This window comes from Mustela nivalis (assembly GCF_964662115.1).
Source record: "Mustela nivalis genome assembly, chromosome: 7".
NCBI classification, from domain to species: Eukaryota; Metazoa; Chordata; class Mammalia; order Carnivora; family Mustelidae; genus Mustela; species Mustela nivalis.
Genome location: NC_139026.1, coordinates 120,234,901 through 120,257,680, shown reverse-complemented (window position 1 = coordinate 120,257,680; position 22,780 = coordinate 120,234,901). Strand labels below are relative to the sequence as shown.

Below are 22,780 nucleotides of genomic sequence, written 5' to 3'. Positions count from 1 at the left end.
CTAGGTCTCCGCTGCAGCTCTTGGCTGAAATGAGAACCTTCTCAGCTGGCTTGACAAGAGCCAGGCTCCCTGCCTAGCATTTCCAACCTCTTTTCCAGAAGCCTGGATGCTGATGTAGGCATCTGTAGTGTCCAACATGAACGGGATGCTGGGGACCTTGGAGCAGCACAGTCCATAACCAAGGGCCCTCACTTCTGCATCCATTGACTCAACCAAGACCACCTGATCACTCAGCATGCACCAGGCACTGCATGGGCACTAGGGACAGGTCGGTGAGATGAAGATGTTCCCGCCCCCAGGGAAGTTTATAATCCAGTGGGAGAAGTCACACAGCAAATATAGTCAATCAGTGAATTGTGGGCTGAAAATGAATGGTTTTATGGAAAAATGGAAGGATAAGGAGACAGGGAGGGCTGAGGGTGGTGCAGTGTTCATTAGGAAGGGAAAATCTGATGCAAGATTTGAAGGTGTAGAGGGTATTAATTTCGGGGGGAAGAGGATTCTCAGCACAGAGCCCACCTGGTGCAGACGCCTAAAGGGGGATTGAGCATTGCTGATCAGGAGGAGGCAGGAAGCCTTGAGGCTGGAGCTCATGAAAGGAGAGAGGTAGGAGAAGAGGCCAGAAGAGGGGCGGGGCCTGGGAGGGGCTCGTCACCCCAGCTGGGAGCAGCAGAGGGACAGGGCCTGTGCCAAAAGAATCTTTCGGGCGGCTGTTGGAGGGCAGACCATAGAAGGGCACGTGTGAAAAGCCTGAAGACCAGTCAGAAATTTATTTAATTGTCCAAAAGGAAAGTGTACATTCCTTTAGAGGTTAGGCCCGAGTCCCAGTGCTCTCTGAACATTGAAATTTGGATTTAATCCCCACCACCTCTTTCATGCTCAGGGGGCCTCCTCTCTCCTGGCTTCTTCCCCACAGCTTTATGGTGTGGAACCCTCAGCAGCATTTACAGGGAAACCCACCCAAGAAGGAGGAGATCCAAGGCCTGGTAGGGCATCCCCTCTGGGTAAAGGAGTTTAAAAAAAAAAAAAAAAAAAAAGCTAGGTTTTCATCTGGGGATTGCCTACCTCTGCAGCTGGGAAGGCTTTCATGCCTCATGGTGCCGTGTATCTGCCCAGCCTTCCCCTGCTTCCCTGGCCCTTGGCTCCCAGCAGCCCCATCTCTACTTGCAGCCTCCCCCATAAGCTTGCTTTCCAACGAGCCTCCGTGGATATTAACTCTAGTTAGTAAAACACCTCTGCAGCCACTAAAAGAGACACCTTCTGAGGTCAGAAAGCTTACTTGTCAACACATTTAAGTGGATGGTGCCTACCTCGCTGGCTGGGAGGAAACACGGCAAAAATACTGCCCTCTACATGGAGCACTGGGTGTGGTTCATAAACAATGAATTCTGTTACGCCGAAAAGAAATAAAAAAAAAAACAAAAACAAAAAACAAAAAACTGCCCTCTGAGGGGGAGTTTAGGAGGCCCTCACACTCTCAAAATACCAAGATGAGGCGCAAAGAGGCATACCATAGAAAGCACTGGCCACGGAGTCCCATGGCCTGGCTCCAGCTCTGGTTCCAGACACACTATAAAAATCTCATGTAATGGCTCAGGCTCCCCGATTCCTCACCAGCGAAAATCACCTCTGCAATGGGGTCTGCTGAGCATTCGAGAAGTCACCGTTAGCCGGAGCCTGAGGCCCACGCACAGCCAAAACATCTCAAGTGCCTCCCTTGTGCCAAGCACTGTGCTAATCACTTTCACATAGGCTATTTTATGTCATTCTCCAGTAACCCTGTGAGCTGGGTGCTAATCCTACCTTCATTCGTCAGGAGAGCCTGCATTTAGCTCTGCCTGAATTGTCCCCACTCTACAACTTCAGTCCTCAGAAGACCTGTTCTTGTTTAATAAAAACGTGTCCTTTCAGCAAAGAATGCCCAAATTCTCTTGGAAATGTCTCTATTTTCCCCAGCAGCCACAGGGCCATAAAAGGATTTCTCCTGCATATGGAATTTAGGAGGGATTCCTCTCTTGGGTGTGTGGTGTTATGTGCTTGCTCGGGACGTGAAGGAAGGTTCACATCGCTAACTTATTAGCATAGTGCTGTACGGGGATTATACAGTGATCCTTGAAACAGCTGTATGAGACAGGCTGTTAGCATTTCCAATTTACAGATCAGAAGACCAGGGCACAGGAAGGTTAAGTGATATGTCCAAAGTCACACAGCTGATTAGTGGCAGAACTGGGACTCAGCCCTGCCTCACTGCCAGTGTCTGCCCCCGTGGAGGGCACTCAACAGAGAGGACATTTTTGTTCCTTCCATCCTACCCACCATCCCGATCGCCCTGGGGCCCCTGGCTTTGCTGTTACTAGAAGATCCCAGGAAATGCGTCACACACACACACACACACACACACACACGCACGCGCACACACACACACACGTTAGAACTGCAGCCTGGATCCAGAAAGCATGGGGTCTACTTGATGGGGCAGAGTGCAGAGGACATTGAAACAGGTGACTTTCCCGCTTGTGACTTTTAACAAAGGAGCAAAAGCTGACTTGAAAATATTTTATTCTCATTTGCTAGAAGTAACCTATCGGTGGTAAAGGGGTGGTTCTTTGGGATTTGATTTGGGGTTATAGTAAAGGATATCTTGACCACAAATTTTGTCTTGAGGTATCATTTAAAATGAATGTCTGTTCAGATCTCCAGAATCAAGATTTAATTTCTGGTAGAAAGCTGGACACTCAGCTTCCCCTCCTAAATGGATAATCCTTTCTCCCAGTCTTTTAACACTCTCTGAGGGTCTAGTGGTCTAATAAAACCAGCACGGTGATGATGTACTACACACTTATGGAAATCAAGGTGATTTTATTAAGAGACATTTTGCTTTATATCAGGAGTTAGATGGTACAAGTAATTTCAGATAACAAAGGTCTTCATTTTGTCGCAGAATTGGCTCGCGCTGCTGATTCAGCTTTGGAAAGGGTACATGATGAGCAAGGAAAGGAGACAGAGGGCATTTGAACGTCACCTGGGGCCCAGGTCCCTCTGAAGTCAATGGGCGTCCTGTCTGCCGAGAGCCTGCCCCGTGATTACAGTGCTAATGGCATTATTTTCTTTGGCCATTAGCGTGTGCTATCCAAATTACGGGAAAATGCTAATAACCATGGCTCTCTGGGGTTCCCCTGAGTAAGGGGCCTGTGAAAATTTATCTCCAGCTTCCAAATCAAATTGTTCCAGGCTCCCCTGTGGCTGGTGTATTTTTCCTGATGCTCTCTTACATGTCAGAAAGTTCTCAGAAAGAGCATTGATTCCTAGGAACAGAAAAGCCAAGGGAGGGTCTGCCTTCTGGAAAGATCCTGCTGTTCAGGATCTGGGTTGTCTGTGGGCTCTGGCCCAGCCACAACTCGGGGCTAGATCGAAGCAGAGGCCACAGGGAATGTGTGTGTTCTGGGTACCAGGCCTGCAAGGGACAGGCAGGAGAATGCAGTCACAGTTTACTGAGGTGTTAACTAGAGAGGGTCAGGCAGACGTGGAGGAGGCAGCAGCCAGTTTTCGGAGACCAGACCAGTAGGGAGTCGGAGATCAGGGACTCATTGCTGGCCGGGGACTTCATAGAGGGAGTCTGTTGAGTGATCCTGCCGTTCATCCTTTTGCTATGTATTCTGCTCAGGGGAGAAGGCCGCTTTCTCCAAGGCTCCTGACGAAGTCTTCCACAGGCCTTGTAAAATGTCCCCTCCTCCTGGGGTCCAGGAAAACATAGATCAGTGTAGCCTTTAGAAAGCCACCCTTGACAGCTCTCTGCCAGCCCTGGCAAGGTTCTCCTCAGCTAGAGGATTCCAGGCCTGGGAAGAAACTGGAGGGCAGGTAGACACTTCCCTCTCTTTCTCTCAAGATAAGAGCTAACCTTTGAAGAGAACAGTCTTGAGAGGATAGGTAGGTACGTCAGACCTGTCAGGAAGACAGCCCACCTTTACCAAGCTTTGCACATCAGGGGCTCCCAAGGCCCTGGATTTTCAGTCTCAGGCCCACCACCCTCCTGAAGCCGTTCTGACAAGGCTTGAGAGGAGCCAGAACCCCTGTCAGGGTGGGAACCCGGGGGCGGGAGGGGTGGTGCTGGAGTTGGTCTTGCTGCCAAAGCCCTTAGTTGCCTGAGCTGTCCTTGGCTTCCGTGCACTTAGTTAAAATGGATTCCACTTTCTGTGTAGCCCTCAAGTCATTCCCTCAGATCTGGCCTTCCAGTTCAGGGAAGTGTGCATCAGGTACGAGAACTATTGTTTTAGGGATTCGTGATAACGGCTGTCATTCTCATTCCTATAATTTCTCTGTGGAGCTTTTGTGAGCCTTTGTTATTGCTGTTTTCAATGTATTCTTTTCTAGTGGTTTCTACACTTTATTCTATAATTTTAACATGTTTACTTTATAGTCTTTACCAGATTGCTGAGTCTCTGTGGTGTTTGTTTCTACGTGTGTGTGTGTGTGTGTGTGTGTGTAGGTAAATTCTTCTGGTAGAAGCTCATCCATAGTAGAGGGCTTGTTTGTGTGGGAATCGATGAGGCATGGGCAATGAGGTGTCTGTCCTGGTTCTGGGCAGTCATCCGCTGGACATCAAGCACTGTTCAGTTTGGAGCATTTCTTCCTCAGGCAGGGAGTCCGGATCCACATGTGTAATATAAATTCAGATCTCACCCCCGAGCATGAAATGCAAGGTTGGCTTTTAATTTTATTTGTTGTAGACATTTTCTCCTACCTAGAGCACTGGGCTGGATAGAAAGCTTTCTTAATACCTATCTGGGCAATAGGATGGAGTTTTCTTGAGCCCCATCTCATAAACCAACAGCACGTCAAGAGTTCTGCCTCTTCTCATGCATCAACTTGAGTAGACTCATGGGTCTGTTTCTTATCCCTGCATGGGAATGAAAAGTCTGGCTTTTCACCTCCTGGGCTGCCGTTGCTTTGGCTGAAGCTAACTATTCTGATTTTAGTTCGCTCTTTGTTTTAGACATGAGAGCTTTTCCATTTATTTCTTTTGAAATCAACTTGTATTAAAAAACCAACAACATAATTTTTTCCCCATTCTATTTCCTCTAGGGTCACTCTGTGTCTGGAACTGAAGGGGTGGGTGGGTCAACTCAGTCCACCATATTGTCAGGAGTGAAGCCCACGTGTTAGCTTCTGGGAGCTGAATTTCACCTCATGTACCTAGTCATCGACTGAAGTCTTGCCCTGAAACGACTGATAACCTAAACTGCAATGATGCTGCCCATTGACCTTGAGCATTACTGTCTCTGATCCCCTAAAGCCGAAATTGTCTCACAATTATACACTATATCCATCTGTGTTAGCCAAACTGACTACTTTCCCCTTCTCCTCTGGGCCTTGTTGGTGGCCAGCTACCTACTGTCGGGAGTGCCTGTCGCTGAGGGTGCACATGAGGAAGAGATTTGGTTGGTTGGAGGGTCTTCCTTCCCTCTTCAGATAGACTGTTCAGGCAGCCTGGAGGGACAAGAATCTTCCATCATCTGAAATCCTGCAACTTTTCTGAGGGGTCAAAAAAAATCCGTCTGCAGAAAACTGTGTATCCTGTCCTGAGGAAAGAAAGTACATGCCCAGACACTTCTGTATGAATTTGGGGGATTCATTAACCCTTTGAATCCCATGGTAATGGGGGCTGATGGTTCTTTGGTAAACTGGAAACCTTAGTTTGCTAGTTTTACTCAAACCAACTCTAGTGAAAACTGTTAATATGAGACCTATGACAAAATAACAATCTTTCATTTTGTCACTCTCATGATGCTATCTTTAAACAAAACACTGTCCCTGGGAGTAATGTCAATAATTAGTGACAGTCACCTATAAAAATCTCTTCTTCAAAGTGCTTTTTATTAAATAATTGAATTGTCACTATCACATAATTTCCTCAAACATGGCTTTCTGACTCAAAGTATGTCATCTCGAGGACAGGACCAGCCTCATGAGTGAGACAGAACTAGTGTGTCATGATAGAAATAGGACTGGATTCTAGACTGAATTTCTAGGTTTGGGTTCTGGCTTTGCCACTAACCATCAACTGACTCTGGGAAATTCCCAATCTTCTCAGCTTCCTTTTTCCTTATCTGTAAGTGAGGAAGTTGGATTAGATCAGGGGCTGACAAACTAAAACCGACAAGCCAAATCCTGCGTGTGGCCTGTTTTTGTAATAAAGTTGTGTGAATCCAGCCACAATTCTTCATTTCTGCATCATCAATGGCAGTTTTCGTGCCACAGAGGCAGCTGAATAGTTGTGATGGAGACCAGATGGCCCACAAAGCCTGAAATATTTACTATCCGCTCTTTTACAGTAAAGTGTGCCCACGGCCTCGATGAGCTCTCCATCCCTCTCTGCCTCTTGATAATCTGTGATTCTTGGAGGCCAAGGGACTGTAACCCAAGCCCAGTCCAAGGTCACATGTGGAATACAACCAAATGGTGGATGTATGAAGACAAATCATTTATATTACCTTGTTGACGCGGTTCCTCAATTACTTGCTTTGGGAAGTCTAACGGTCAAGTGGAACTACTTAAAACAATTAAACTTCACGTGTGCTTAAAATTGTCTCAAAATCCAGACACAGAGCAATTCCAGAAAGATCTTCCTCCGATGTATGCAAATCAGTGAAGTTTTTACAAATGATTTGCTCTAAAGATATCCATGAATAAACGCAATGTAGTTGCAGAAATAACCAACAGGATAGAATCCATAATCCCTCTTACCCAACTCAGAGCCTGTTTTGAAATGAGTCAGAGCATCAAAAAACCAACTGAGAAACCTTCTGATCCTGATGACAAGTAGGGTGTTAACCTGAGCTTGAACTTTCTAGGCTGAACATTCAGTAGACTGATATATTTCTTTACGATCTGTGTTGTCCAAGTGACCCTTTCCAAATATCATGGAGCTGAGAAATTAGCGGGCCACAAGGGCACGGCTGCTGTGGCAGACATCCCAGAGGCGTACGGGTTCCCACCAAGTCAGACTTCCAACCATCTCATTAGATTGGAACGAATCTATTTCTTAAATTGACTTTCCTATTCCTCTTCACTTAATTCATCCAGGAAGAGATTATGGAACTAAGTAGCAAGAAGTGTTTTTCTGAAATTAACATATTTGAAAGTGTTAAGTCTCTATATTAAGGGTTGAAAAATGAGACTGGAACCAGTCCCACAGATGCTCAAAATTCCAGGTCTCAAAGAGCGGGAAAAGCCTCCTACCATTGATGTAATTTAATTTATGCTTTCACTCTATCCCAACCATCAGATTGCTAGCTCCCCTGCTCTTCTGATAGCATCTTTATGGACAGCCATGTTTTTGTTTTGGTGCAGTGAAAATAACATGGCATGGCCCTTCTCTTAACTGACCTGGAGAAACACTTTCCAAAGAGCTTTGAAAAATCTCTATCATCTGCCATTTTGTTCCAGTGGTGGCAGTTAGAACAAACTGCACCCCCAAAAAATGACAGGATGTGTGTGATGACAAAAAACACGGTGTTTGAATCCCTCTCCGCTTCCTCAAAAGCCTAAGGATTTTGGCCCTCACCCCAGCTGGTGTGGTTCCTCAGGGTTCCAGGTGGAGTTGGACATGTAAACACAGATTCCCCAGAGACAGCCAAACTGCATGGTGAGGAGAACAGAAAGTCAAATCCCTCCTGAGGAGCTTGGAGAGCATGGGAGACTCCCTGACACGTTGGGTATTAGGCAAACCAGGCACAGACTCCCAGTTTTGGCAATCTGGAGAGATCTTGGTCAGTCCCACAATTGCTGTTCTTACTTAAGAATTTACCTTCTGCTCCCTCCTTGGTACTATAAGACATGTGATTTCATCCCATACACTCTTGTTTGTGGGTTGTTGTTTTTTTCTGGAAGATTCCAAACATCATTTCATGCATCTCACATAGCATTCCTCTGCCTTCCTCCTGGCCCACTACTTCAATTCCTTTCCCCAGGAATCATGGTGTCCTCTCTTTCTTTCAAAAGGACAATCCCTTAAACTAATGATTCCTGTTCTTCCGCATGGATCATGGTTCCATCTTTAGCTCCCCTTCCCACATCCCACCTCACCCTTCATTCTGACTGAAAAATATTGTTTATCTCTCTTGCCATTTGGGAGTAAAAACAAATGGGGAGTTGTCTAGAAGGAGAGACTTTGCTGTTCACAGCTTTTTGTGGGGTGAGGCAAATAGCCAGGATGTGGAACATGGAGGCACAGTGGGATGGACACATAACCTTGTGACAGCTTAAACTGTTCAGAACTTACTAATTTTTAGAATCAACCCAGACAAGAACAAAAGAAGAATAGAAAGCTAGTGCAATCAGCATCACAATCCTTTGCTTTGCTGCTCTCAAATTTCTTTACTTTTTCTGGTCAAGAAGTTTTGCTTTTCCTTGTTTGGCACCAGAACACTGGTCTTGCTCATAACCCTGCTATGAAGTTCTTAGTTCCAGTGTCTATCTCTGTTCAAATCTTGGTTCTATATTTTGCTTTACTGTTTATGTTTCCTTATTCAACTTCCTGGTCTAAACTCTGTCAAGTTCACCTTCTGCCTAACACAGTTGTAATACTTTCTAAATTAAGTGCCAGCAGCTCCTAAAATACAGACACCAAATTTATGAATGTCCCTTACATTAAAAAGTCTGCCCCTTCTTACTTCTGTGTGGCATCTTAGAAGCCACGGAGGGAATTCTCTCTTCTCTGGGAAGTTTTGGCAGCAGGAGGAGAGTTTCTCCTTCAGCTTTTTGAGTGGGGACTGATTTCCCACAGGCGCCATTGCACATGGCGGTCTACCTGCTACACCAGCCCACAAAACCCATTTAATCCATCAAGTTGTTGGGAAAGATCGAGAAAATACAACTGATAAAAAATGGTTTGGCTAATGTGTAACATTTCACCTCCAGTAGGGGTTCAATTTGCATAGTCCCATTTATTATAACATTTCCATGGGAAATGTTTGTTCCAGGTTCCCAAAACTGATTTACAAACAAAGTCTTGGAAGAAAAGTCCAATCTAAATTTAGAACTTCCTAGATTAGCCTGAGTTTTCAGCACAGATTTTTCCTTTTGTTTGCAGGAGTCATTTGGGGACAGGCTTACTGATGCTGCCTCTGCAGGCAAAGAGAAGCCCTGAGGTTAGCCCCTGTCTGGGATAAGCCACCCAGGTGTCAGGGGGTGGCGGGGGGCCGAGGAAAAGGAGCCTCCGGAGCCAGGGAAAGGAGTTTTGATTTTAACTTGGACTGAATTTTCTGGTTTACGAGTCAATCACTCTGCTTGTGTAAAACATACCTCAGATAGATTTTGTAAGTAAATTCTCCCTTTACACCTTCTCAATGCTTGGATTCCATGTGAATGGTTCTTCCTTAAAAAGGCATTAAATAGTACATGGGGTGCCTGAGTGGCTCAGTGGTTAAAGCCTCTGCCTTTGGCTCAGGTCATGATCCCAGGGTCCTGGGATGGAGGCCCGCATTGGATTCTCTGCTCAGCAAGGAGCCTACTTCCCTTCCTTTCTCTCTGTCTGCCTCTCAGCCTACTTGGGATCTCTATCTGTCAAATAAACAAATAAAAGCTTAAAAAAAAAAAAAACTAAATAGTACAAACCCAAAACTTTCAAAATTTGACCTCAGAGAGTTGGTCTCCACAATATTGATGGAATTAACGTATGTGGGACTTACCTAGAACCCTTGGCCCACTGCAGCCTTCCTACAGCAGCTGGTGGACAATACGAGAACATGGGTTTGGGGCCTTTCTTCTGGTGTGTTCACCTGAAGGAAGGAGCTGTTTCTTGAGTTTCATTAACAATAAGTAAAAAGACTTCCTTGTGAACACTGCTCCTGGGACACAAGGCTGGCTCCTGGGCCAGGTGCTCTGGGGGTTCTGCACACTCCATGCCAAATCACTACAAGAGTCAAGGTATGCCTGACACAGACACTGTAGCTCTTTTGTTCGCCAGGCTTGTAAGTGGCATTTTATTTAAGCAATAATGACTGGGAGAGAGGGCATTTCCTGATACTTAATAACCAACTGCAGGAATTGTGGGCCTGAGGCAATGCATATAATACACTATTAAACTCTCAAATTTAAAAATGTAAAGAAAAAATAATTACCTTCTTATGCACGTTGCCATGGATACTGAGAATTGTTTATAGTTTTAGTCTTTTCTTAGAGGTTAAAGTCCGGCGGAGCAACCAATAGGAAAAAGGGAACTTCAGTGTCCATTTCCACTCACTTTATAATGTTTGACATTACCTAGTTAGCGCCTGTTTCTTTAAGAAAGTACACGTCGCCCCCGAATTAGGATATGTAACATGTGATATAGATTGCCATAATAAGTATTCATATTTTATTGAACAGTTTGGCAATCGGTATTTAAAATCAGCTAACCTTGTAGATAATCACGTTCTGTTTCCCCAGAGTGGCAGGGACTTCCAGACCATTTTTCATCTTCTCCACCCCCCAAGAATGTGCCATTTTTCAGCCTTCAAATTGCATGCACATATTTTATGCATTAGGGCCAGAAACACTTTTTCAGTTGGATCTATTATTATAGTGCATAACTCAGAGATTAACATTTAATCATGAAGGAGAAAATACTCGAGAAGCATCTAATACTCCATAATTGACACCGTAACTATTTGTTCTGTGATTTTTTTTTTTCTCAAACTCTTGGAACATTGTTTCTCTTCTCACTCTTAGGGAAACACAGGACTTAATTAAATCAGTTTCCCAACTCTACAGATACAAGGGCGCAAATGGGCACCACTAACTTATTGGTATCTGTTCTGGGAATAAAAGAACTCTTGGGAAAATTTAGAGAATTTCACCAACAACTCCAAACTTTTTCCTACAAATGTGTTTTCCACAGTCATCAGCGAGATTAACTGCTCTTATTTCTTTTTTATTTGATCACCATCACAGAGGAATATAACAAGCCTTGATCAAACCCTTAATGCAGAAATAATGTTCATTTTTTTGGTATCCATTCATTCACTTATTTATCTATAAGGTGTTTTTAAAGCATACTGAGCTTGTCAGGAGCCAGACCACAGAGGCGTGCAACTGGAAAAGCCAAGTTCCCCACTCTTGAAGAAATCTCTCTGCGGAGGAATCAGGCACAGAACATAAAGGAGGGCACTTCACAGAAGGTGCCACACTAGAGGTCTCCTGAGAGCGGCTGGAGCCCAAAGAAAGTGGGGCGCAACTCTCCTGGAGACAAAAGACGGCTTCTCAGAGGAGGTAAGGTTTCCTTTAGATGTGAACTGTAAAGCTCTGTACACAATTATCAAGCTATTATTATAATTTTATTTCTTTTAACTATCCTTCTATATGGACCCAAAGATGGAAAATTCCTAAAGAATATATAACCCAGTTGGGAGTCAAATATAAAAATTTGATAGTGGTTATAAAACCCATTTTAACACACTTCCCCTCCAGATTTCTCCCAAATATTCCTATCTATAAACAGTGCTAGATTTATAGAGAGAACTAAGTCTTGACCTGAGGACACCAGGAGTCTCTGGGCAAAGGAAGTGGGCGCCTTCTACCGTGCTGGCTTCCACACTGGGATGCGAAAAAGCAAGCACTACATTTCCTGCTTTGTAAAATTACCTGAGGAGACTCCTGACACCTTTGACTGATTTTTATCTACAGACATCCAAATCATGCCCAACGCCAGTGTGATTTATCTGAGTTCTTAGAATCAGACCATACAAGCTAAAACTTATGCTCTGAGTAGGAGGGAAATAAAGGAAGCAGAAGAGAATTCATTAGGGAAGGCTACCTAAAGCCCTTCGGTTTGAGGAAGATCTTTTAGGATATAACGAACACATATATTCACGGAGAAAGACTAGTGTGGATGAAAGCGGCCAGTGTCCAGCCAGTCCTTGGGGGTTACAGAAAGTAGATTAGTTCCCTGGAACAGAAGGGCTGGCTGGCTGGGGAGCAAGGAGAACTTAGATTGAAAAGATAAGGATAGGAAGGGGAGCAGATGGCAAATGGCCCCGTTGTTAGTTTGAAGAGTATAGATGGATTGGTAAATTTCTACTGTCCTCAGGATTCTGCACAGACGTCATCTCTGGGTTGCTTTCCCTGATCGCCACCCCTCACTCATAGCACTTAAAGATGTTGCACTGAAATGATCTGTTTGAATGGCAGTCTCTTTGCTTCCCAGCATGCCCGGCTCTGATCTCCTGCGGGACAATCTCTCTGCCAGTCGCGTGCTCAGAGCCCAGCGCAGCACCCGTTGGCCCTCTGGCCCTCGCTTACTCACAAAGGCTATCTAAGGGGAGTCCTTGAACCAGCACTGTTTCTGCCAGCCAAGGAAACAGTGGTGATAAGGATTGTGTGGAGCTTACACATGTTCATCAGGAAGCCAGTCTAGATTCGAGTGCACAACAGACCTGAAGACACTGAGGAACATTCTTTTAGATCTGAGCAAGGGGGGAGAGTCTGACTCTAGTCAGAAACTTCAAGTGGGGGGCGCCACCTCATCGCATGGGTGAACACAGGAGGAGCTACACCTGGCGCAATGCGAGGGGGAAGCCCAGGGCAGAGAGGGCCCATCAAATGGCCAGTCAGAGCTAAAAAGCACTAGAAAAGCTTACTATCATTTTCAACAGCAGCCTATTCCATGGAAAAGTCCAGAGGAAAGTGCAGGTGGTTTTGAAAGCAAGAGGGAAAGTACTACTGCGTATTTTGACATCGAAATGCATATTGATAAGGCAAACACGAGGCTGGGCTCAATAGTCTCATAACACTCCCCGCCCCCTTCCCGCCCCACCCCGTGCTGGCTTAATCAATTGGGAAGTCCACGCAAGGGAGATAACCTAACCTAATTCGAAAAGCATGTAGGCCCAAAAGATGTGAGCTCTGACTCAGGATCTCACAGTCCTGGGCTACATCGCTTGCCCCAGCTGCCTGGCTCTCCCAGTGTCCTCCTGCTGTGTCTACCTGATGCATCCATGCTCTGCGACTCTCACCCCTACTGACCCTCATGTGTCCGAGCTTCCAAGCTGGGAAACCTGAGGGGGCTTGTGCTTACCGTCCTTCTAAGTGGAGACTTGTAGCTTCCAAGCTGGGAAGCATGAGGAAGGCTTACCTTCCTTCTAACTGTAGACTTTTAGAGTTGCCAGGATGATCCAAACCAGGAAGGGCTGAGCTGGGGCTGGTAGGAATCGGGGGAGTGAAGGGGGGCATGACCCACCTATGACCACGTGCAATGTCAACATTACACGGTGGATTAGCCCACATGCCCCTTCCAGTAAAAGATCTGGGACATGTGATAGCGAATGGAAAATCTAGTCCACTTGCCTCGGAAGGATCATACAAAAAGGGGGGAAAGTTGTCAGTTCTTTACGTAAGTCAAAAAGGAGGGGTAACTGGGTGGTTCAGTGGGTCAAGTCTCTGCCTTCTGCTCGGGTCATGATCTCAGGGTCCTGGGATCAAGCCCCACATCAAGCTCTCTGCATAGTGGGGAGCCTGCTTCTCCCCTCTCTCTCTGCCTGCCTCTCTGCCTATTTGTGATCTCTCTCCCTTTTGGTCGAATAAAGAAATAAAATCTTAAAAAAAAAAAAAAAAAGAAGCATGTCTGCCCAACTTCCTCTGTATCATTTATTGGAAGAATTTGCCCCCAAATATGGCCATTCAGGCTAATCGCATGAAGAGTGTCAGCAAATGATCAAGCATACATTTCCTTTATACTTGTCCCCTCCTGTCCCTCAGTACACAGACTGTACACAAGCTATGTCTGTGTGTGTGTGTGGGGGGGGTTATCCTATGTAGCACAGTTAGAGTGCGAAGTTGGGCAAACTTGTTAAAGAGGCTTTCTGAACTGCTTCCTCTGATCCATAAGTTTTGCTCACGACAAAACTCAGAGGAATCACCTTGTTCTTTTCCCCAGTCTCCCAAGATGGAACGTTCTCACTGATGCAACAAGAAATGCCAAAGAAAAATCTGCTTCGATGTTTTGTCCAGGCACTTTGGCATTAAAGGAACATGTGAGCAAACAGACAGCAGCTGGGGACACACCGATCCCTCTTTCCTGATCTGCCCTGAGCTCCCCCAAACCTCCACAGGGTTTTGAGAGCTACTATAGGGTGAATATAAGGTCATAATTCCAGGAAAGGCTTAGAGAGTTTCATAAAAATGAATCATGCTTTCAAGTTTCTACAGTTGCCTGTGGAATGCAAAGCTCGGCAGATATCGGAATTATTAAACGTTTGCTTTATCAGTGTGGTCCAGTTTCAAGCACGGACAGAGCTGAAAAACAAACCAGGCCTGCAAAAGAGACACCGACCCTTAGGATTCTAGGGATGATCCGCAGATTCTCCTCAAGTTTCTGACCACGTATCAAAACTCTGAGGAATGTCTGCAACTACTTAGCTCTGGGGAAATGCGTTCTCTCATACAAAATGGCTAAAATCCAAACAGAGAATTGAAATCAGAGTTGGAAATCTAGCATCTGAAGTGAGATATGCCCAGATTGAATGTATTCAGGAATTCTCACAAAGAGTATGCTTTTTTACGTATATGTATATTTGATGAAAATCAACTAGCAACGAGCAAGAGACTCATAATTACAGTTTGGTTTTAATAAAATCGACTACTTTTTATAACTGAAGTTTCTTTATCCACAGGGCTCCCCAGCCTTCGAACACAAACTATTTCATCTGGTAATAACCCAAATTGTACTGGCTGTTTTAAGTCATGTTCCCAGGAAGCTGTTTATTAGGGAGTGCTCTTGGGATCAGCTGGGAAGGGGGAGGGGGGAAAAGCTGGATGAACAGAGGGAGCAGTTGAGATGTAGTACAGTCTCAGTGAAAACATCAGTCAACCCACATGGAGCTCTGGACTAGAGCTGTCCCAAATTAGGAGACAGGGGACATTTAATGCAGGTTGTCCCTGGGAGGCAGTGGGAGCTTCAGATGACCAGGCAGTCTTCCTTACTTGAGGCAAACTCCACAGGCTAAGAGCTAAGGGCCATCTTCTCACAGAACTCCCAGCACCTGGGAATGAGACCTCAATTCCTGAACAGGAATCTTCTCGAATACAAATTGGGTGGTGCATCAAAGTATTCACGACAATCCACCCCTTTTAGCCCTTGGATCCTCCTCTTCTTAGACGTTCTGGAAAAAGCTCTTCCAAGATACCAGTGAGTTCTTAGTGGGAACCTAACAAAGGAAGGTTAGGAGGACGGATTATAGATCTTGATGCTGTAGCTGCTTTCAGGATGACATCTTCTCCTTCCTGTTATCCACTCAAGATCTTCCTCACTCTCAACAAGCATCTCTACTGAACTTTGATGGTTTTCTTGGTGATGAGACCGATCCCTCATTCTGAGAGGTCTGAGCCACTAGCCATCGTGCCTCTCTCAGGCTGTGGTCTGTTTTCCTTCAAAGTTGGACTAGGGAAACCAAGAGGTACCTAAAGAGGTCATGTAGTTCTACATTATTCCTCCCATCCCTGTACATAATGGTATCTTCCTGCCTTTTCCTGATGCCCAGGTTCAATGATCCCACCCAAATGGCAACTTTTCTTCTTGCCTGTTGGTTTCTTGGTGCAAGGGGCTGGCATTGGACCAACCAACATGGACCAACCAACCACACTTCCAGTTCACAGAGGTAATTACTGTTTCTCCTGTGGGAAATTCCCTGCGCATTCCTGCTTTAGGACCAGGACCTCAAAATTCACAGAGCTCAATTTTGTGAGGATGAAAAGCCCAAATTCTTCAAGTAGGTCACCGGGAGCGATGGTCAGTAGGACCGCTTCTGCCTCTACTCTTTGATTCTGGGACTCCTGCATCCTACCCATCGTGAACACAGTAGCATTTAAAGGTCTTTGATTTAAGGTCTCCTCTGGATCCTGAAGAATGATTTTCTACCCTAAGAAGTATGGCCTTTGAGCTGGCACATCAGATAAGCTTTCAACAGGTCTGTCTAAGCTACGCTCTGGTTGGCTGACAGCTTTGAGATGTACAGTAGGAGACAGAATGGTGGAGTCATGTGCTCATTCCAGCAACTCTTTTGCTGAAAAAAATGTGGTCTGATGTGATGTTATATTGGATTCCATGACAATGGATTTAACACCATTTAAGCCTTGGGTAGTGGTGCAACCTGAGGCCTAAGAGAAGGAAATATAAAATCCATATCCAGAATGTGTGTCCATTTATGTTCAAATGAATTGCTATTTCTTTCATGTTGGAAGATGGCCAATGCTGGCAGCCCGCCAGCATGTCAGGTTGGTCTCCTTAAGGGATGGTGCTATATTGGGAACTCAGTATTGCTCTGTGCTAATGAAATGTTAGCCATTTGGCAGCAGCATGAACTAGAAAAACTTGGGTAAGAGGAAGTCGAGGCTAGCAGGCCCAGGCACAGCCTCTGTTCCTGCCATCATGGTTCTTCTATTCATGTGTCTATTGTGCCAATACTAGAAGTGGCTGATGACGAGGTTGGGTGCCATTAACTGGCCAATCATTTTGTCTCCCTGCATACTTACTGCCTCCCTCTCGTGAATGCTATCAAGCAATACAAAGATCTTCCCACAGTATGCCCTCTCACAGGTCCAAGCAATGTCTACTTCAGACTTTTTGGTTGCTAATCAGCCCATTTTCTCCTCCTAGGCCCCTGCCCATTTGGTCAAGCCATCTGCTACAACCCACAAGTCTAACCTCAGGCCACTTCTCTTTCAACACAAAGTAGATGACCAGGGACAACACCCGAACCTTTCCGGGATGACTGTTGTTCAAGGCCACCTTTGAATGGGGCTTTTATGCAATTGTTGTTTTCAGTCACACAGATCTGGCCCATCCAGCAAGCTTGAGACCTTTCTTCGTCAGTCAACTGATCATAAAGGGTCCTCCATATGGTCACAGATGTGAGCTGATGGGGAGGTCCCAGTCCAGTAACCTAGGTGACAAGGAGCCCCTGCGTAGCTTGGCCATGTCCCTTAGTCCTTCTTGTGCTTAGTTCCAGAAGCACCATAAGTTCAGTCTTACAGTTAATTGTTCCTTGGCCTACCCCATTGATATGAGGTGGTGGTTCTGAAAGAAGCCAGTTGGGATGGGTTGGTTCGGCCACTTGGTGAGATGGTGTCCCATGGTTAGGAGCTCCCTCTCTACTGCTTCCCCATAGCATGTAAGAGCCATTGTTAGAAAGTTGTAGAGCTCTCTTCTGCCAATGGTACAGCTGGGCTCCAGAATCCTGGAGGTCTGTATCGTGACTTTTCCACTGGGGCTTGCCAATAACTCTGCATGGACTCTGTTCCCAGCACAGATACCTCTGCTAGACCAGAAGCCCACTTGGCTTCTATGGTCCAAGAGGTAGTACCATAACCCAGACCTCATGCAGAACCTTTCCTTTTTCTGGTCCTTTCTCAAAGCTCATTAACCTTTGAAATGTATTCTGGTTGAAGCAGTTTTCCCAGGTGTGGAACATGTTGCTTCCAGAATGCAAATGCACTCATTAGGTTTTCACTTCCGTCTTCATGGTGGAGAGGTAAGATGCAAAACTTGGTCTCTTCCCTGGGCTGTGATGTCCAGGCATGCCTTGAGCACAGCATCCATAAAAACCGTACCAATTTGGCAGGTCCCTAGCATGGAGGGTATGAATCTAGAGGCTTACAAATGATTAAACAAATGCAATAAAAGGTCTCCAAGTGAAGATGATAAAGTTTTTTCACTGCTACTTATGAAGAAATGATTTTCTTATCATTTTCAAAGCTTGGTCACATGGTAAGAGTCTGATACGTGACTTGGGGACGTGCAGGCCATATGATTTTTTTTTAAAGGCCTACTCACACTAATCTTTGCTTCTTTATACTCTTCAAATCCATAAATAGACCAAGATAAAATGAACAAATGAGAAACTTAGTAGGAAGTTAAATATACAGATTGGAAAAACTAAACAGAGCCAGGTTAAAGTTAGCAGATGAAACCACGGGGCCAATGTTGCTGGACAGTTGCCAGACGCAAATGGCAAAATTCCCCCTGGGTCCCACCGTGGTCGGAGCAGAGGCAGCCAGGATTCCTCACTCCCACTAAGGACCACCATATCCACAGGAAGGAGAGAAGTGATGCCATGAGCCATCTCACAAAATAACTGGATGGAGATACTCACAGTGAGGAGAGGGCTGGGATTGCGGGGGTGGGGAGTTGTGTGTGCAAAGACTTTCAGATACTATCACTCCTTTGGTAAAGAGTCATGCTGAAATGATTTTGTCCTGGTTTCCCAGACAGCAGCCTAGGACAAGGGCAGGAGCGTAAATATCGCACTGTGGCGTATGATCTGGAGAGGCAGAGGGATGAGGAGAATGGAACAGAGAAGGATGGAAAACCCAGCATGAGGATGAGTCATGGTTGTTGGCAAGTGGCTACTGGCTCCTTCTGTCCTGCCTGAGTTGTAGGAAAGACATCTTGAGGCTGTCGATCTCGGGGAGAGAAAGGAAAACATTGATCTATTAGGGCTTATGCCTTATAGGTCAAAGGTTTGCCCCCACAATGTACTCCCCTGCATTTCAGGCTTTGTCGCAATGTGTCCCATGTGGGTCAGAAAATCTCTAGGGTGGATGGGACACTCCAGCAGAGGTGTATGGCTGGGCACGGGGTAAGCCCCTGGCAGGCCGCACCCCCTTCCAGCCGAGGCTGCCCAGGGCCCGAATCAATGGCTGGAGTAATGGGCAGGGGATCCCCAAAGGTGAGAAGTGGAACCCTAGAAGCAACCAGTGCATACTTCAGATCTCAAGCTAGATGTTGCTTCTAAAGCCTCTTTTTAAAGAGAGAATCTTTTGATCTTGAGCAAATTTCTGATGTCTAAGTCATGACCCCCTGTAAGACTTAAGTGATATCAGGATATGCAGGCCAAGCTCCATTCTGAGCATGAGGACTCTATCCATGAACAGAGGCAACATTTAAAAAGTATGTCCCTTGCTCCCTCTTTCAAAATATGAAGCTTTCATGAGTACATGGAAGATTACATCTGAAAACAGATTCACTACAAACATCTAGTCTAGCAAACTCTATCCAAGTTAATGTTCTACGTGGAAAAGAAAGACTCGAAGGAGTTAAAGTGTTGATATTATATACACAGGTAAGAAATCATTTCTATGTTCATTTTCAGAGTACCTTTGGATTCCCAGAAGCAACTTTCTTTTCTTCCTTTTTTTAAAATTATGTTCAGTTAGCCACTGCACAGTGCACAATTGAAGCAGCTTTCTTTTACACTGCAGAGTTTAAGTGCAATTTTAAAACAATGTAAATTTTTATGCTGTGCTCTAACATACAGGCCCTGAACATTTTTCTTCTCTGAGAATCCAGTATTGATTTTTTCATAGTCAAATTAAGCTACAACAATCGGGACCAGATCCTATTCACGTTTTCATTGTAAGAAGATCTCTATTGTTTAAAATAATATGGACTTCTGGATCATAATCCTGTTGCTAAGGAACTTAGCACTTGGCTACTGAGTCAGTCCTGGAAAATTGATTATAGGCAAAACTTCTGAATCTTGATATACAGCTGCTCCACTTTTCTGTTTGAGAAAAGAATATAATGACATTACAATTTAAATATACTTGGAGAGAGAGCTCGGCAAATGCTGTTAAAGAATTAGAATCCTAGCTGGAAAAGTAAAGATGAATGCTCAGAACACTTCATGTGTGCTAAGAAGGCAACAAGCAGAGAAAAATTCCTCCCTGAGGCCATGGTCCTCTGTGATCCTGCTCCACCAACAGGAGACTTAATTAGTTCAATTAACCTATTAGAGGTCGGATATTTAATTTTTAATTAACTAATTGTTAGCACTTAAATAAAATTTATATCCATCAGGAAAATTCTATATACACACGAGAGCTCTTAAAGTCTTAACAACATCGTAAATTAGACACCACTATTTCCACTCACAAATATAGTTAGTGTCTGAGGTACAGAGAGGCAAAGGACTTGCCCCAAAATCACACAGCGAAGATGCATAAGTAGAGCCGTGGGCTAGCTCAGACAGCACGATGCCATCCATGGCTCTTTATCCACATCCTGCATTCTCTCTGTTCCCTCGGAACACCAGGAACAATTACGTCCCAGGTGTAACAAAGAAACCAGTTGGGAGGAGCCAACCTTCACACTGGCCAATGAACCTCATTGAGCTCTCCCCACAGCAGCTCCTTTTACCTCCCAGGGCCTGGAGGTGGGGGGGCGTGGAATGCGGCTAAAAAGTTATCATTTAGCTTCATCCATATCCCCCAGCTGCGAAATGTTACTAGAGGCTCCTGGTAAATAAGCAGTCCGGGTTAAGACTCCGCGCAGGCGCACACGGTAGGCTCTATGTGCTCCTGTGTCCCCCAAACTCGTCTCACGATGGTAGCTTTTTTTTTTTTTTTTTTTTTTTGAGGAGCACCAACCTCACACTGATTCTGCAGAAGGCGGTTCTGAAATGACTGCGCTGCCGAATTCTACAAAATAATACATTCTAAAAGGTCATTCTGTTCCCATGTGATACTCACAGTCTGGCCTCCACAACAGAAAATGCAGGAATGAGTTTCTCCCTAAGAATGTCTTATTACTCAGAGCTTCACCAAATATTTAGGGACCACGGCGCGGCAGGCACTGTGCTGGAGGTCAAGACTCTACTCATGAAGAGTAGGCCAGTTTCTGCTGCAAGAAGCTTGGAGTTGACCGTAAACCGTGCCCAACTGTGCTCATTATAGGGTGCAGGGCCACGGGACTGCTTAACAGGATATTATGTGGGTCTGTGCAGGTGCGGAGGAAGTGACATTTCATCTGAGGTCTGAAGAATGAGCAGGAGGTAACAGGGTCCGGGGAAGTCCATGCAGAGGGACTTGTGGCCCTCTCCCAGGAAGCTTCTGCTCCTTCAGACTCAACTTGGACCTCTTGCTCTGGAAGCTAGAGGGAGGCTCCCCACTATTGCGCTTAACACCCTGAGTCCCGGTGCACCCATCAGCACCCCTCCCCAAGTGGCCACATCTGAGGGCTGAGTCGTGTTTGTTCCTATCCCTGGCCCCCCGAATGCTATCTTTAATACCCAGGCATATTCAAAGGAGCAAAGGGAAGAAAGGAGGGAAGTAATGAACTAATACCGAGCTGTGTACGCAGGTTCATTCTCCACCACGTTTTCTGTCATATAAAGAAAGAACAGTTCTACTCGTGCTCCTAAGTCCATCTCCACTTCACATGGTAATGAGTTTCCAAACATTTGTGTTAGGAACCGAAGACGCAATGATGCCTAAGATGCAGGGTCTCGTGTTCAAGGAGCTGAGGATTTAGTGGCGGACAATCAGAAATATGTCTTTCACTCTTTCACGCACTATGAACCAGGAAAAGCAGGCTGACTTTCGATGTCAACTGCCCACGCGGGATTTGGGCCCCTGTGACCGCTGGCTTTCAAACTGCCGGCCCAGAGACCTGCACCAGGAAGGGCTGAGCTAGATTCCTCACTCCCGGTGCAGTAAACTTTCCTGCCCCTTCACGTGTTCCTCCCAGCCAGGCTGAGGCAGCCGGAGCTCCGACTGCCGGAGGACCGGGGCGGCGGGGCTGCACTACCTTCCTCTAGGAGCCGGATCGCCGCCCCCGGGCCGCCCACGGACCCCATTCCCCGGGCGCCGCAGCCCGCGCCTCCGCAGACCCGGGACGAATCGTGCGTTGCTGGCACCGAAGGGATGGAGGGGAACCAGCGCGACCCTCCGCCCGCCCCCCTTACCCTCCCCCGCACGACGTCACCAGGGTCACGTGGGTGACCCCCCGCCCCCGCCCGACTCAGCTGCTAGAGCCGGGGAGCTGGGGGCAGGCGGCGCGTCTGCTCGGCCCCTCCCCGACCCCTCCCCCGGAGCCGGCGCGCGGCGTTAAGCAAGGGGCTCCGATGAAATTGGAACCAGTGTTCTAAATTAAGGGGAGCAGATGTCCCTGTTTTGCTCGGGAGGCCTGGGTGGCCTGCTGTTCAGACAGAAATCGTTGAGGCACTGACCTTCCGGGGCCGCTGTCAATCTCCGCGTGCAGATGGCCAGCCCGGAGCCCTGCCCGCTCCTCTCTGCATTGGAAATGCGGCAGCAGGGGGATCCGGGCAGCTTGAGAGAAAAGTCTGCGTGGGGGGTGGGGGAGGAGGCCCGGGGGGAGACAGAGGGCAGGAGAAAAAGGCCTGCTCCGCGCACAATGGAGCCCCCGTGGCGGCCCCTCGGAGGACAATGCAGTCCCCCGGGACCCGCGGTTGGCTGCGCCAGGCCGGCCGGCCCGCGCTCCAGCTGCCTCTTCAGAACAAGGCCCTGCAAATGTGCCCACTTGATTCTAAATCCTCTTAGGCGCTCTCCATGTGAACGAGGGAAGGGGTGGCCTTACAATCCTTTACAATCGGAGCCCTGGGAACCCCGGCTCTCTGGGCAAAATGTCTGCACCACGCATGCAAATGGAGCCGATCGCTTGGAGGAATTGGCAGAAAATCTTTCTGCCCGGTAGTCGGTGAACAAAACCGACCAAGAAACCGCCAGCAGTAAACACCCATGGGTCTGCCCCTTCGATGCCACGCAGGGTCCTGAAATTTTTTCAGGGTGTTTTCCCCTAGAAGAGACTCCGTATTAATGCTCAGAAAAGCCAGCTAAGCGGTGCAAAGTCATTAGTCACCCAGGTATTTACACTGTTTTTCCTATTTCCTTTCTCTCTTGGCCTCTGTGGTCAGTAGTATAAAATTCCTAGGAACTCCCACCTAAACACCAGCTTCCTGTTTATGCTCTCAGTGGCTTTAATGTTTAGCTGCTAAAAGCAGTTGACCAA

At 46.4% G+C, this 22,780-nt stretch overlaps 1 long non-coding RNA gene across 1 annotated transcript in view; it reads right to left on the bottom strand.

The window, feature by feature from the left end:
• Nucleotides 1-22,560, bottom strand: part of LOC309869508 — a 57,452-nt gene extending 34,892 nt beyond the window's left edge. The window contains exon 1 of the long non-coding RNA XR_014314217.1: nucleotides 21,981-22,560. This is a non-coding gene — a long non-coding RNA (uncharacterized lncRNA). The remainder of the gene's footprint in view (nucleotides 1-21,980) is intronic.
• Between the last annotated feature and the right edge of the window lie 220 nt (nucleotides 22,561-22,780).